Source organism: Rhodnius prolixus, unplaced genomic scaffold, assembly GCF_049639745.1.
Source record: "Rhodnius prolixus isolate KJV_2025 unplaced genomic scaffold, Rpr scaffold_2, whole genome shotgun sequence".
NCBI lineage: Eukaryota > Metazoa > Arthropoda > Insecta > Hemiptera > Reduviidae > Rhodnius > Rhodnius prolixus.
Genome location: NW_027411592.1, coordinates 17,437,792 through 17,455,477, shown reverse-complemented (window position 1 = coordinate 17,455,477; position 17,686 = coordinate 17,437,792). Strand labels below are relative to the sequence as shown.

At 36.4% G+C, this 17,686-nt stretch overlaps 1 long non-coding RNA gene across 1 annotated transcript in view; it reads left to right on the top strand.

Annotated features, from left to right (window-relative positions):
* Nucleotides 1-16,993, top strand: part of LOC141449173 (uncharacterized) — a 92,402-nt gene extending 75,409 nt beyond the window's left edge. The window contains exons 2-3 of the long non-coding RNA XR_012455377.1: nucleotides 4,167-4,238; nucleotides 6,405-16,993. This is a non-coding gene — a long non-coding RNA (uncharacterized lncRNA). The remainder of the gene's footprint in view (nucleotides 1-4,166; nucleotides 4,239-6,404) is intronic.
* The last annotated feature ends 693 nt before the right edge of the window (nucleotides 16,994-17,686 follow it).

Here is a 17,686-nt window from a genome sequence, read left to right as displayed (position 1 = left end):
AGGTAAAATTTCTAATGAATATTGACATTTCTGTATGTGCTTATTGTGTTTTCTTGCTTTTTTCGCTTGTAGTTTTTACTTAAAAAAAAACATAAAAACATTTGTGTTGAATCTAGACAAGTGCATTCTAAAGTCTACTGTTAGAGATATTATTTACCTCTAAGAAACATAATATGAGAGGCTTATTCCTCAATTTCTTTGTATTAAAATTTACCTGAAGAGGCCATTTTCAGCAATAAAATTACCATCTACTTCTAACTAGATAAATATTTTGGTCTTTTTGAAAAATGGTATGTTACACGGTTTTTTGATGTGTAATTAGATGTGTGTGTGAAAAATCCAAAAGTGTGGAATTTTCGTTTAGGTTTTTCCGGCGGATCTAATGAAAAGTTATTGATTAAAAATCCTTTACAGCAAGTACCATTTTATTCATTATTTTTTTAAAATTTATTTACTAAGCGTTCCAACTTACTACGCCTCCAGGCATTACAGTCAAAAATTCTTCGAAAATTTCTTTACGCTACGTTCTATGTATCTAACCTCACTATCCATAATGACCTCAAAATCCCTTTCATTACAGATCATGCTAACACTCGTTTTCTCAAATTTCATTCCTCTACAGCAGCTCATCCTAACCCTCTCATAGAACACCTATCTTCCTTCACATTACCAGGTAAATCTCTAAGGAGATTGAAGAGAAGATGACCTCGTGATCTTCTCTTATCGTGAGAGCAAGGCACTCATGATTTTCTTTTATTTCTTTTTTTTTTACCATATTTGCTTGTTGCAACAACTGTTGCAGTGGTAAATTACAATAAAAGATTAAAAAAAAAATTATTTAATTTTTAATGAATTTGATGAAGGCAGATGGGAAGACTTTGCTCTAATTATCCATTTCAAGTATATTCAATTAGAGAATGTGAAAAGTGATGCTAATATTTTTTTTTTGTTTTCTTTTTTTTGGCATTGGCTTCCGCCATACAGCCAGCATCGTCTAGGTGCTTATCACTAGAATATCACTCACTCTCCATTCTTACCTACAAATACATTCTAATGCTAATATTTCTAGTTCGAATAAACTTTTCAAATCACTTTACTGGGATGTTTTTTTTTAAACTTTTATATACACTGAGAGACAAAAAAAATGGCCACCTTTCAGTATGTGTAATGATTTCCAATCAATTTCTTATTAACGTCTCCATATACTTTTAGAATAAATAACAGGCCCACTTGTAACATATACAGGGTGACCAAAGTTATATGCTCCATCCACTTTTTTTTTTAACGGCGGGAAATTTCGAAAAAATAAAAAACACGTATTTAATCATTTTTAGTCTAGTTTATTTTCAGTGATTGACCCATTTTTTTAAACCTCTGTATCTCGAGATACAGCATCCAAATTTTGTTTTTCAAATGGAACGTTATATTTTTTGCTGCATATTTTTATAGTATTTGAGCTCCTAAAAAAAACAAAAAAAAAATTTTTTTTGAAATCGGTTAGGTTTTTCAAAAGTTATGGTAATTTAAAATATGAAAAACAAACAGTTAACTGTCAAAATTACGTTATTTTTTTTAAAGAATCTATTCAAACTGGGCACAACCAACGGATAGGCAAGCCAAGACTCTGGACTCCCACGCTTTGCTTGTAGCAGCACTTATGGTGGTAAAGTCAAAATCTAGGCAGGCTAGAGAAATTCGACGTTTCAGATAATCGACTGAAGTCTCGGGATTAAGGATACTTTACACTTTATTTTTTAGGTATCCCCACAAAAAATAGTCCATTTGGGTTAAGTCTGGAGATCGAGGTGGCCATTGGATGGGACAATGAGTCCCTAAGCACTTTTCATGGAAATTTCTGTCCCGGTAACCTCGAACCACTCTCGCATTATGTGCCGGGCAACCATCTTGGTGAAAATACATATCTAGCCGACGTTGTAGATGAACATCTTCAAGCAGAACTGGCAAAATGTCTCTTAAAAAAAAGTTGGATACCTTGCACCCGTTAAGTTCTCTCTGTAGAAGTATTGGCCGATTGGTTGATTTCCTAACACCAAACGTTTGTAGAAAAAACAACCTGAACGTCGAATAACTCTAGCCTGCCTAGATCTTGACTTCGCCACCATAACTGCTGCTACAAGCAAAACGTGGGAGTCCAGAGTTTTGGCTTGCCTATCCGTTGATTGTGCCCAGTTTGAACAGATTCTTTAAAAAAAATAACGTAATTTTGACAATAAAGTGATTTTTTTTTCATATTTTAATTTACCATAACTTTTGAAAAACCTAACCGATCTCAAAAAATTTTTTTTTTTTAGTAGCTCAAATACTATGAAAATATGCCACAAAAAATATACCGTTCTATTTGAAAAACAAAAGTTGGATGCTGTATCTCGAGATACAGGGGTTTAAAAAAATGGGTCAATCACTGAAAATAAACTAGACTAAAAATGATTAAATACGGGTTTTTTATTTTTTCGAAATTTCCCGCCGTTAAAAAAAAAAAAGTGGATGGAGCATATAACTCTGGTCACCATGTATATATAGGATTTAGATCTGGACTACATGCTGGCCACTCTAAACATCGGATTGAAACGTTTTCTAGGCAGTGGGAAACAATCTTTGCTGTATGAGGCCGTGCATTATCGAGCATAAACGAAAATTCCTCGCCAACGTATGGTGCGAATGGTACCACAGCCTACGAAAGAGTGTCGTCTATGTAGCTAGCAGTTATTAAAGAGACCATTCTATAAAAATTAGTCCGAGCCTCAAATTAATCCTGGCCCAAACCACATCACAGTGAATTTTAAGGATTAAAGATCAAAGTTTACAAAACCAAACGGTGTACTAGGGATTTGTTTGTGTTATTTTTTTGTTTTTTCCATATTTCTTTACTTCGTTATTTTGAATTTCCGTATCATTTCTTTAAGCTACCATCCGTTTATCAACAATGCATGCTGAAAATATTTTATTTTTGCAATAACGAATGGTTAAATACATTATTTTAAGGGTGGCCACTTTTTTTGCCAGTCAGTGTATATTAGTTATAATAACTTTCATAACTACAATTTCTATTAGGAGAGTTCTTGGAGAACTTTTTCTAAAGTTTCATTTGACTTTAACCCCTTAACGTGCACGCTCCAGTTTTACTGGCCAAACTGTGCACACTCGAGATGATTCGAGCGACGTTGTACTTTATGCTGCTATAATTTTTCATACTCGAATATAATCGAGAATTGAAAATAATAATGTGAAAGCAAAAAAAAACAATCGTTTTATTAATATTTATCATTTAAATGGGATTGTAAGCTATAACACCTACTTATTCAAGTATAAAATATAGCCTTTTTCTACTTATCACTTACTACTTATCTCTTCCTTGTGAGCCGCTTTCCGACAGCGTATTCGTATTCAGATTCTGATTCGCTCATTTTTCAATATAAATTTTACTAAAATATAATGTAAAATAAAACATAATAACAATAATAATAATATTCTGAAAATTAGAAATCATACCAATAAGATAAATATCCAATATACCCAAATTGGAATTACGTTCTTATTTGGGATCACTTTCTGTAATCACAAAATGACTCACTATAAAGATACAACTTATCGCTGCACGGCGCACGTTCTTTGTTTTGTTTTGCAACCAGTTTGATACACAAGACTCCCTTCTTCATTTAAGGGTTAATTTACGAACTATAAAACGTTAGAAGTTAAATATGTTCTGCTCAACGGTAGAATAGCAGTAGATCGTGATTTTCTAGTGGTCTTGATGATCCAACACGAAAAGAAATCTAACCATTCTTTTGGATCTTCTAAATATTCTGAAACTACATTGCTAAAAGAAATTTAGAGCTTGCTTAAAATTACTTTTCTTAAATTTCTAAAATCGACTTTATTCAGTTCAGGGTGGTTATGCAATATTATTTTGACTGACAATAAACCTACCAGTGTGCGCATGATCAGGCGTGTCCCTCACATTCTTATGCTGTATTATAAATCTGTATATTATTAATTTCAAAAATTATTTAAATATTATTAGCACAGAACCACTGTAATGTGCTAAATTTGCACGAAATACTGAATTTTCCTATTCTGTTCTAATAAATATTTATTTCACATTTTTTGTTTAATAATTTTGAAAATGATAAATTATTTTCGTTTAGGTTCCGTAAAAGTAAACATTGATCTACTGAAAGAGATCTACCGAATTCACCGATCATTTTGCAGAGCTTAAGGTAAGTGCTGTGATATTTTTGCCCAGTTTTCCTTTTAAAGATACCAAATATTTTTAATAAATGAATATTTTTAAGAAATTCATAGTCTACAAAGAAAATTAGAATGCTAGCAATCTTATATATATATATATTTTTTTTGTTTGTTTTTGAGCAATGAACCTTTCGGTTTTTATGCTCTCTATCCCACTTCCCTCTTCATCCCTTCACGGACCACTCAAGGTGTAGATCTACCTTCCAAGCTATATCTCATCAAACAGCCTGACTTGCTTCAAAAACCCGATCACCCTGTTTATCTGAGCTAGATCATTCCCAAGGGCCTCCGCAATGTCGTTTTGAATATTATTACTCCGTCGAGCCTGTTCATAGGCCGGGCATTCAGCAATGACATGCTGCTTAAAAAGACAGCTGTTAAAGGCGTTGCACAACGGGGTAGGCTCGCCACACATCAGGTAATGTGAATGCGTTAACCGGGTATGACCAATTCGCAGCCGAGCCACTACTACCTCCTCTCTTCTAATTGACCTGTTTGCTGAGTCCCAGGCGTGCACAGGTTCCTTAATTGCTTTTAGTTTGTTGTCGGTTACTGACGTCCACTCGCGCTGCCAGCTACGCTTTATAAGCTCTTTTGCCACACGACTTATATCAACTGGCATGTTCCTTTCTATATTTGCTGTCATGCTAAAGGCCTCTTTTGCAGCTAAATCCGCGTGGATATTGCCTTGTATCCCTGAATGGCCCGGAATCCATATGAAACACACATTAATCTCTTCCACTCTCAAGTTAAAAATCAATGTGTGTATATCTTGGATTATAGGGTGTTGGGAATAAATATGTTGCAACGATAGTAAAGAGCTTATAGAATCGGAGCAAACTGCAACTTTACCCCGGATTCCTCCTATAATACTTAGTGCCATGTAGATAGCGTAAAGTTCTGCAACATATATGCTGCTTGTCGACGGTAACCCAAACTTATATCTTCTATTTTGAACAACGACTGCAGCCCCACAGCCTGTTTCATTTTTAGATCCGTCAGTATACAAAACCTGGACAAATTGCCCTCTACTTAATATTTCTTGAAAGTATTGCTTATATTCTAGTTCGGAGGTCGTGCTTCTTGGATATCTCAAGAGTGATTGGTTAACGAATATTGACGGAGTTAACCAGGGTGCAGTAGCTTGTGGCTGGTGTCTAAACAAGGGAGGGATATCGAATGAATACTCATTTAGTAGCATCTTATAGGTTTTATTATTACATTATTATTATTATTATTACATTTAGAGCATCTTATAGGTGTGCAATCTTATAGGTTTTTAGGTATCGTGCTTCTCCTTAGTTAATCTCAAACATTACTAAATAAATTAATTTATTATGGTTGAGTGCTAAAACAAACCCTTAGAAATGTAGAGTGTTATCTGAAGTAAGTGACACCACTATGCCATCAATCACACCTTACATTAGACTCCGCCTAGTTCACCTTTCGCACTATGCTAGGAATGCCATAGGTATTGTTCCAACAGCGTCTTCCACTTCACCTATCTACTTTTCAATCTCTCTTTACTCAGCGCTTTCTTTTACAGCCAAGACAAATCTAAACAATTTATTATTTCTTTTAGCACGTAGAATACGGTTTAACAATGTTTGATAAATGTTGATATTTCTTTTGTTATAGGCGAAGATTTCACTTGTTCAATTCTATAACTGTCTAGTTGTGAAAACTTTTATAAAGTTTAGTTTTGCCTATTTTTTTTCAGACGGGCTTTACGTCTAGCTAGGTGAAAACGCAGGTGGATAGCTAACTTATTTAACCATAAATTTGGTTTATTAACTATTAGATAATAACTTAATCTGATAATCAAATCCATTGTCACTTTTACATGTTAGCTGTGTGGGTTCTGTCTAGCCTCTAACTATAACACTACCGTGGCGCCTCGAAAACTGTTATATTTGTCACCATTGCTTAAATGACAAAAAAAAAAAAAGACAGTGGGTTTGAGAGACATACAACATACTTTTAACATTCTTTTCTCTAAAGATGGTGATAACAACAAAATGTGGTCCATAGTTAGCTTCAAGGGGTCAAAGAAAGTCTACAGAATATAGATTTTTTTTGTGACATTTTGAGTTTTAGTCAGTATTTTACTGCACTATTTTCGCTTTATTCAACAGCTCACTCCTGAAAATAGGGTAATCACGAGGACAGCATCAACTGATGCTAGGCAGTCGCTTCACACACCTTCACATCTACCTCAAATCAGAGCAACTAGAGGGAGTCTCAACCCTGCACTCCCAGCTTCGAACACTCTTGGACTAGTAAAGCCGACTACCAGCTACGCCCAAGTAGCCAGTGCCACAGTCAGACCCAAACCCATTCCCAACACTCCAATCCCAACAAATCCTACACCCCTATTTACTCCCTCAACCTTACCTCCACCTGCTATTGATCTTTCTCATCAACTAGCGTCCTTCTTAAACGATTTTAAATCCCTTATTACCCCCCTTATTTCACTCCTTACTACTTTAGTATCCCGACTTCTCCCAAATCCTAACCCATGAATCCCTTATCTTCAAAGCCTCTCACAGTTCTTCTCTGGAACTCAAACGGACTACTGACACATAAACATGAACTCGAAATATTATTGAATGACAAAAACGTTGACGTAGCACTTATTACAGAAACTCACTTGACCGACAGACATCGTTTTCACATAAACGGTTACACTACTTACAGAACCGACAGTACAGCACTGAGAGCTCAAGGTGGTACCGCTATCCTAGCCTCTAATTCCTTACAGCACCATTTGCACCTATCACAATTCACCGACTCCTATCAATCCATTTCAATATCGCTCCAATTTTTTCCTTTTCCTATCACCATATCAGCAGTTTATTGTTCCCCTTCCGTCCCAATCTATTATCCCCAAATGAGTTCCCTCTTCCAATCTTTCGGTCGCCGATTTATTGCAGGAGGAGACTTCAATGCAAAACATCCCCATTGGGGTAGTAGACTTGTCAATTCCCGAGGCCGTCTCCTTAACAACTTAATCCTTGCCCAAGGATATTCCTTTTTCTCCCCCGACCATCCCACCTATTGGCCTTCAGATCCAAATCGTGCTCCTGATTTAGTTGATTTCTTTGTCGCTTCTGGTGTAGGATCTGTTTTCACAACAGCACAGTCCTTGAACGAACTATCTTCTGATCATTCCCCAGTGCTCCTAACCCTTAATATATCACCTATTCCTAAGCCCTCAAGACCCTCCCTGATACAAGGTCCCGTCAACTGGTATCATTTCAAAACCATCCTTGATCAATCCCTAAACCTAAATATCCCCCTAAAATCCGCTGAGCAAGTAGAAGATGCAGTACAGTACCTTACAAACAATATCCAACATGCAATCCAGCAAGCCTCCTCTTCTCCAAAAGCACGTCCCCCACTCCCCAGCCAACAACTTCCTACTCACATTCATTCCCTTATTTCAGCCAAACGGCGGGCAAGGAGCCGCTGGCAGCGCACTCGTTACCCGTCCGACAAAAGAATATTCAATCAGTTGACCAACCAGCTACGTGAGCAATTAATATCCTGGCGATCCTCTCAATACAGCAAATACCTGGAATCCCTTTCCACCGACGACAATTCCCTCTGGTCTGCCACCAGAAAAATCCTAAAATACCACACCATTCCAGCTCCCATTCGCTCAGAAGATGGTTCGTGGGTCAGATGCGACAGAGAGAAATCTAACTTATTCGCCACTTACCTAGAGAAAACCTTCACTCCTCATCCCGAACAACCTGATCCACTTCATATTCAACATGTCCACCAAAACTTAGACATACCTCATCCTCTGGAACTTCCCCCCAAAGCTTTCCATCCTTCTGAAGTGAAATATCTCATTGACCATACTCCTTTAAAAAAATCCCCAGGACATGATCTTATCACCTCCGAAATAATTCGCCACCTTCCCCGAAAGGCCATAGTTCTCCTAACCATCATCTATAATTCTGTGTTACGGACCACTCACTTCCCCATTCAGTGGAAATATTCCCTTATAACCCTCATTCCCAAACCTCATAAAAATCCTAGCGAAATGTCCTCTCATAGACCCATTAGTCTCCTCCCAGTGTTATCCAAAATCCTTGAAAAGCTCCTACTTAAACGCATAATTCCAATTTTAGAATCCCATAGAATTATCCCTAATCACCAATTTGGTTTCCGATCCCAACACTCCACTATACAACAATGTTTCCGAGTAGTGGACAAAATATCCTCTGCTTTAGAAAAAAAAGATTTCTGTCTAGGTGCCTTCCTGGACGTAGCACAGGCTTTTGACAGGGTGTGGCACCCAGGACTGTTGTACAAGCTGAAGCAGTTCCTTCCCACTCCTTATTACCAAATCCTTCAATCCTATTTGACAAGTCGCTACTGCAAGGTTAGATGTGGCATTGAATTCTCTGATGCTAAGCACATCCAAGCCGGCGTCCCGCAAGGAAGCATCCTTGGCCCAGTCCTATATCTAGTGTACACTGCTGATATCCCCACGCACCCACATACCTTAATTACAACCTACGCAGACGATACCGCAATATTATCCTCAAATCCCAATCCATCTGAAGCCTCCACATATATCCAAGAACACCTTGATCTCATTTCCTCTTGGTGCAAAAAATGGAAAATGAGACTGAACGAAGACAAATGCCAACAGATAACATTCACCTTACGTAGACAAACTTGCCCCCCACTACTCATACACAACAGAGAAATACCGACCTCCACACAAGTACGCTACCTAGGACTGTATTTAGACAGTCGACTTACATGGAACCCGCACACTAGACTGAAAAGACAAGATCTCAATAGACGATACGGACAACTACGAAGACTGCTAGGGCGGAGATCAACCATGAACGTACATAACAAACTGACTCTATACAAGACACTACTAAGACCCCTCTGGACCTACGGAGCTGAACTGTGGGGCTCTGCGAAACCTTCCAACATTCAAAGAATCCAATCCTTTCAATCTAAAGTCCTTCGGCATATCGTCAACGCTCCTTATTATGTATCCAATTTAACCCTCCACACAGACCTCAATATCCCTTTTGTCAATGACCTAATCCATTCTCGCTTCCTTAATTTCCATAATAGCCTAACCATACATCCTAATCCCACAGCACAAGCCTTATCCACAACAACCCATCCTGACAGTCCTCCACGACGCCTGAAACGACGTTGGCCCCGTGACCTTTTACCTATTTCCTAAACTTCCTTCCAACCCCTAGAGAGTTCCAGCATTGGCTGGCCCCTCTCACCATGCCTTCCCGATTGTGGCGCTGGATCCTCGGGTTCAGCCTACAACCTGTGCCTAACAAATTGATGAACGCATTTACTTGATGTATGTTATATGTATACAGGTTGTAAATAAATAAATATATACAATAAAAAAAAAAAAAAAAAAAAAAAATTTCGCTTTATTCATTAAATTTTAGATAGATCTTTGAACTCGGAAGATTTATCCAAACATTCTATGATGTACAAGTATGACTTAACGGATTATTTTATTTAAAAAACGCGTTGATTTGAAACATAAAAATAATTGTTACTTTATTCAAAGTATGCTCCATCGGAAGCTAGAACCTTGGTCCATCTTTCAGGCAATAATTTGATTCCACGCTGAAAGAAATCTAGTTGTTTTAAAGCGATCCAGTTATCAAGCAAATTTTTAATTTCTTCATAAGAACTGAACCGCTCTCCAGAAAGAACCGACGCCATTGACCAGAACAAATTGTAATCTGAGGGAGCAATATCCGGTGAATATGGCGGGTAAGTAGAATCTCCCAATTCACTCCTTCTAGATAATTCTTGACGGATCTATGAACATGTGGTCTAGCGTTGTCATGCTGTAAAATTATCTTGTCATGTCTATTTTCCCATTCCGATCGCTTTTCTTTTAGAGCTCGGTTCATTGCAGTATTAACTGCAGTCGGTACCGTTCACCAGTGATAGTTTCAGATGGTTGCAATAGCTCATAATACACAGCATAACCTTGCTGCCATGAATGTCTCGCTTTGGCGTTGATGGACCTGGTTCACCGGGCTTAACCCATGCTGGTTTGCTGGTTTATAGTAAATCCATCGGCAGTAATGATTCTATGTAAAAAACCCTTTCTTTTTTGTCGTTGCAGCATCAATTCGCATATGTACACCCAATATATATTTTGTTACAAGAAAGAGTAAACTGAACATGATCTGAACGGAGTTGTGGATTCAGCTACTTTTTGAAAATAGTTCAATCCACTGTTTGGCCGTGCTTGATACGAAATTTCTTTTATTATTATTATTATTTTTTTAAATTTTGCAATGTCCCAAAAATATTTACTATTATTCATATGGTTAATTTGCTTAGCCAAGTTCAAAAAATATCTTAGATTTTGATTCTGCATAGCTGTTTTTACTGTCTTTCTTTCCGACACTCTCAATCAAACCATTTTTGATTTTGGCCTAAATTCATTTTTACACAATCGCTTTTATTTCCTATAACAGCTACGGCCCTAACAACGCTCCCAAAAAATTTTAGATCCTCTTGCAGATCAGTCGGAAATTCTTTAATTGGCGTAAGTTTACCCACCCTAAAGACCTCATTTCTTCTCTTGTCAAGACCTATTTAGAGTTGATGAGCAGTACATTATTACTAATCTCATGTTTAAACATTACTTATATGTTTAACCCAGTACATAAATGCTTTTTTTCTGTAGACATCGTCCGATAAAATAAGATTTTATTTGTCTTCGATAGAAGGGCATTCGTCAAGGTGTTCGGAGGACGTGTCCTCTCTTCCACACAGAGTGCAGGTAGGGTCCGCCGCCAACCCAATGCGATGTAGATGGGCCTGCAAATAATCATAAACCGTGAGCAGTCAGAAGCAGGCCACACCGTCCCTTCTTGTCATTCGCTGGAATTCGTCCACCTGGTTCGACCAATACTTGCCACCGTTTTCCATTCGCTTTTGCTTTTTGTCTGCACTTCACTTCTGATCGAAGACAGGCAGCAGTTATCCTTTTAAAAGCGTGCATAGAGATTGGTTGCTCAGGTTGATCCATTTGCGCACCTCTTTTTGCCAATTCATCCGCCTTCTCGTTTCCAAGCAGCCCACAGTGCCCTGGAATCCATTGGAGGGCTTATAATCTTATTACTTTCATTGGCAGCCTCAGTTGCTGTTCTGCATAGCTCGCTCCAGCTATAGGTAGAATCGCCGCGCGCGAATCTACAAAGACCACAATACGGCAACAAGGTCCCCGCTTCACTTTATCAAGAGCTCACTTTATTCCGGCAAGCTCGCGATCATAATTGGTATATATTTTCCCCACAGGTGCTGATATTTGAAAGGCTTCATAAAGAACTTGTTAGAGCCTTGAGAAAGGCTGTTTGTAGGGGCCCCATAGTGCGTTGGCCCAATCATACCCACGTATTATCGTTGTACTGGGTTATTTGTTTGGCGTCGGGGACAGTTATCCAGGGGGCACCAACGAGGGGGCAACTGTCATCACCCCCCACATATGTAAAATTCTTTAATTTAATTATGAATAATGCCTTTGTCAAGTTGATAATTGTAAATACCCAGATCTCTTTTAACATTCCTGTAGAAACCTACTGGATAAGTAGATCTTCCAGTGACTTTTCCATGTAAGTCGCCATTTTGTAACATAGATTAGTTATTATTAAATATTTTTTTACAGTTAGGAGTTTTAAAAACTGTATTAGTTAGAGCATTGAAGAATTTTGTTAGAGAAAGTCGAGTAAATGTGTCCACACCAAATCTTCCTGGTTTGATATTTAGTTTGATGATTTGAGTGTAATTAATAACCATGGCGTTGAGATAAACATTGTGTCAATTATAACTTTGGTTGGCTCAGAAATTTCTTTTACTAAATTTCGTGCTAATTGAAAAAGTTTGGTCCGTTAATGAATTTAATAAAGGTCAATTAGTCGCATAAAGAGAAAAGTTGAAGATAATTGCCAGAATAACAGGAATAAAATTAAACAAAAAATATAATTGATCCAGATTTGTTTTGTCATGTTGCACACAAGATTAAAATTAAATAAAAAAAAACCCTGGAAACAGTGAGCTAACAAATAATACACACGTATTGCATTAAATCATCTGATTTTCCGTTTATTTATTAATCAAAGCATCAACGGCCAGCTCAAAAGCCAGCTTTTTATTAAGGATTATATTGTTGTAAATAAAGGGTTTGCATTGTGAAGTAGTTTGGCGAGAGGAGAGTTAAACTGAGCAACACTCTGTTGGAAGTATTGTGCCTTCAGGGGCCGGTAGTAACTGTTTCAACTCTACAAACAAACATTCCAGATCAAGTATCCCATCTGATATCTTCACTGTTTTTCCATAATACTAACAACTTCTACATTATTCACATTATTAAATATTTTTTAAATATACATTTTTTTTAAAAACATTATTACCATTTTTACATTATTATGTTCTATGTTCACAATATTAAAATGTTAAACAGATTCTGTTGAACACCTAAACGCAATTATTTATATCCTTAACTGTTTATGAGAAAGACAAATCTTTTTCTTATTTTATATTTGCCATTCATAATCTAAAAATCAGCATATTAGGTTAAGTTTTCTTGCTTGGATCAATTGGAGGAAACAAGCTGCGAACTGGCAACACTTTCGCTGTAGTTTGATACTTTACCAGATCTAGGTGGTCACAAAGACATCGGAGTCTCAATCGAAGTGTTGCACAATCTAGAAGCTAGCTGGAGGCAAGATTTGGATCCAGAGTTTTTATGCAGAAAAGAAGTGAACCGAAAAATTTTCTTATATTTGGATTTTGATGTCTCAGTTACAAATTAAACTTTAAGATCGTTGAGTAGGAATGACATAAAATGGAGCATCTGTATCGTGTGACGAAGTATTTTTGATTACTAATGGTAAATCCAATTGTCTGCCACAGCATCCTGTGCATTCATATCTGCCTGCTCCGTTTTGTACATTTTTAAAAAACAATCAATTCGATTCATGAATCCATCAATTTTAGCACCCAATACCACAAAGAACTGTTTCATGAACTGATTCCCTGTAAACCAGTTCCCTATAGCTTCGAAAATTCATTCATATAGATTTTTTTTTACAATTTAGAAATGTGCTTTTCCTATCTTCTAAAACTTTAGACCTTATATTTGAGGAAAAGGCTGCTTTTTGGCCTTGACGTGTGAAATTATTTGCAAGAATTTATATATTTGCTACATCTTTAGCTTCGTTAGCTTCTGAAAACGTTTTGACAATATAAATTTATTGATTTAAACCTTAATTATTATTATTTATAAAGTATAGGAAGATGGTAAAAATGGGGAATTCTTTATTTATCTTAAAAGTAAAGTAAAGTAATCGCCTATTTTTTCAGGCGGGCTTTACGTCCAGCTACCAATTAGGTGGACGGAGGCGACTATCAAATATACTTTACTGTAAATTTCTTTTATTAACCATTAAATAAATTCCAAGGCCTAAGACCGGGAATCGAATTCAGTACCACAATAGAAGGTCTCTATCTTAAAAGAACATAATGCAGAATAAAAATGGTCCTGGCAACTTCTACCATAACAATAGAACTTAACTAGGTTGAATGTTATTAGTTGAATACCATATCGACATCCAATGTGTATTATTTATAATTTTGTTATTGATCTAAATTAATCCATAGAAATGGTACGACGCGAAGTAAAAGACGTCTATGTTGTTAGTGCGGAATGGTATGACCAGTAGGTTTTATAGGCGATCGCTTGCAAGGAAAGTCTATTATTATAAACCAATCAGTTTATTAGTTTATTTCTCAAGATACCATTGGTACCCTTCTGTACTGTAATTCATACAGATACAATCGACACATCTTCCCCATCTTAAAAGAAACTCCTCCTGACAAAGCGACTAACCAATGGTACCCGAAACGTGGGAAAATAATAAAGAAATCCTCTCCAAAAAAGAACTTTCCTCGGCTGGCCGATTAAACCTTCTTATCATAAGTCAAGGCCTTGCGATTCTCAGATCAGTAATGTTATTGAATTGCGTACAGTTGGACGAAGTTGAGTGCGTGGCATTTCACCTTTCCAAAGTTTGCTTATCAAAGTATTAATGAAGGATTTTACACCCAAAAGCCCCGCCATGTAAAACAGAGATCTGCGCCAGCAACTTATGAAGTCTCAGTTGCGGCCGAATTGTAGAGAATCTTAGCCGCAGGAGATTAGATAAAAGTGAATCCCATTCATACTCTTCTTTTAGAGTGGAAGAGAGATTCAACTCGCCCGAAACAGATCTCCAAGATGCATTATTCCTCTTGAAAGTAAAACAAAGTTCATAATAGAAACTAGTCCAAAGCAATATAACTGCACAAAGAATATTTAAAATAAAAACAAGAGTTTTTGGATTTTTTTGTTATCTCCAACTTTTTAGCGAATTATGGACAATATTTTAAGTTTATTTTATACTAGAGGCCATATAATTAATAACATAACAGCAAATGGCCGAACATAAAAATAGATAACCCAAGCGATTTATTAATGAGGCAATAAAATGTTTTTATCAATAAATTTTATTATTTTTATTTTTGATTATAGTTTTTGTAAAATTGCATGTTTTTTTTGGTAATTCTAATTAAGAGCTTTGCCTATAAATAAGTAAATAATAAAAATATATATTTATTTACTCAATATTTAACTGCGCTGAGTTTTAAGTATGATTTCCTGATTTACAAAATTAATTTACTTAAAATTTAAGTAATCTCCCGAACTGAAACTTTCTATAAGTTAATGATATAACGAGCTTTAATTCTAAATCCCGTGCCAATATGTGGGGCCTAAGTAAATCTTCATCCTGTCAAATGGTAACAGCTTTAATATTGCGAACGAACTTAACGCTGAGATCGATCTCGCAACTCAAGATAGTTACTCACCTACGTACGCTGTAATAAGTGAATTTTCATCATTAACAGACACATGAATACTCCAACAGTGTAAATAGACTCGCACACAGAGGTATAGTGTATTAGCGCTGGATATCTATAATAATATGGCGGCAGTTATAAGAAGGATTTGGTTGAAAGCGTTATATACGTATATAGTAAATACAGCGAAGTTTACAGCTTCCTCTAGTGGCTAGCTCATTAATGGCACCACTGCCACCACCTACTGGCGAGATTTCTGTGTTCTTCATCGACACCGTGTTGATGTCAAGTCGACGAGGTCGACCACTCTTCTCGTCTGGTTTACTCTTGTAGGTGGCGCCGATACCCTTTGTGAGTTTAGACAATAATTACTGTATTAAAGGCCAGTGTTGCATTGTTCGCTCGACAGCAGTTTACCACGTCACTGTGCCAGTTCCTCTATAAGTAGAGAAGAAGCAGGAAGGAAGTGGAGAGGCAGTCCGCCGGGGGACTAGTTCAGAGAGCCTGGCGATTGATCGGTTGGCACCCCCTAGTGAGCGGATAGAAATTGGCCCCTTCCACAGAGCCCCGCATTGCAGGCCACTTACAACCAATTCACCGTTCTTTTCCTTTATTTCCTCTTATTTAGCGTTTGCTTTCTTCCGCCCCAGTGTTTGTTGAAAATTCTTCAATTTATTTTTATTTACTTATTATCTCAGTTATTAAATTTTATAATGTTTCAGCTTAAATCAAGTACTAATAACATTCAGGTTTTATGGTTCCAAGTTATGAAGAAGGTGAAATTAGAGGAGTTTACGAGTGTTTTTTATCGTAATGAATAAAAATATTCTAAATTCCAGTCAGAAAAAATACTTTTTTCTGCAACCATGTAGGGAAGTTCTCATTACTCAATTAAAATCAGCTGTGTAATGCCCAACTTCCCACACTAGTGGGGGGAAATTCCCATTAGTGTCACTTTCCGCACTAGTGTGTGGAAAAACTTTATTGTGCTTCCTTGATATAAGAAGTTTTGTTATTAACATAAATATTTTCTGTAAAACTTTAATAAGCTTATTTAACTTAACTAAATAATTAAAAAACGAATATTAAAAAATAAAATAAAAATTGAAAGGAATATAGAAATAAAAATAATACTTTAATAAATAATTAGATATTTTTAATTATAACAGTTAAAAAGGTTATAGAGTTACCTTATAGAAATTTAAAATGGATTCTAGTGATTCCTGTTTAGAAAACACTCCTCCATCAATAAAAGAAACAGCAGAAAATGTAATAAGTAATGTAAATACGTAAGTAATGTAAATAATTGTAATATAACAATAAATGTTTATAATAAATAAATTACTTTTTGTAGACTGTAAAAATGAAATTTTTAATTTTTTTAGTTAATAAATGGTTGCAGAAAAAATATAATATTTAACTCTAGTGTAAAGTATTTTCCTCACACTCGGCAATTTGCACTTGCACTCGCTTCGCTTCGCTCGTTCGTGCGTGCAAACCCTGCCTCGCGTGAGGAAAAGTACTACTTTCCACACTTGTTAAATAAATAACTATTTGATTACAATAGTTTTTCGTTTATTTTGGAGCGTGGGTTGGAGTAGTTGTTTGATGGGTGAATTTATAGTTTGGAGGTTCCCAGTTCGAATCCTGTATGTAGCTACTTTTCATTTCATAAAAATAATAATAAAGTGATTCCGCCCCCGTCCATGACATGGTAGTTGGACGTTAAGCCCCTCCAGAAAAAAATTGGCGATTACTTTACGTCACTTTGTGTTTCAAGTTTTCTACCTCTCTTCTAGGTGCCACATGGTCGAACTCTAATTTAGCTCCACATTTCCAGCTATAATGTAGCTTCCATAGTATCCATCTCTTGTTTAGAATCCAAATGACTAGCTCTAGTTTAGCGATCACATGACTAGCTCTAATTTTGCTCCACATTTCCAGCTATAATGTAGCTTCCACCGTATCTATCTCTTGTTTAGAATCCAGATGACTAGTCATAGTTAGCGATCACAAGACTAGCTCTAATTTAGCTCCACATTTCCAGCTATAATGAAGCTTCCACAGTATCCATCTATTGTTTAGAATCCAAATGACTAGCTCTAGTTTAGCGATCACATGACTAGCTCTAATTTAGCTCCACTTTCCCAGCTATAATGTAGCTTCCATAGTATCCATCTCTTGTTTAGAATCCAGATGACTTGCACCAGTTTAGCGATCACATGACAAGCTCTAATTTAGCACCACATTTCCAGCTATAATGTAGCTTCACAGTAATTCATCTCTAGTTTAGCATTCAGATGACTAGCTCTAGTCAAATACTAACCTCCGCATGAATAGTCCACTGAAGGACTACCCGGAAAGATTTTTGTATTCTTCATCGAGTTAGCCCTCCAATTTTATCTCTAATATAATCCAAATTGTATGTTATTCTTTTTCATAAATATGTTTTATATTTATTGACACCTTGTGGTCCACATTAAAAACTGTT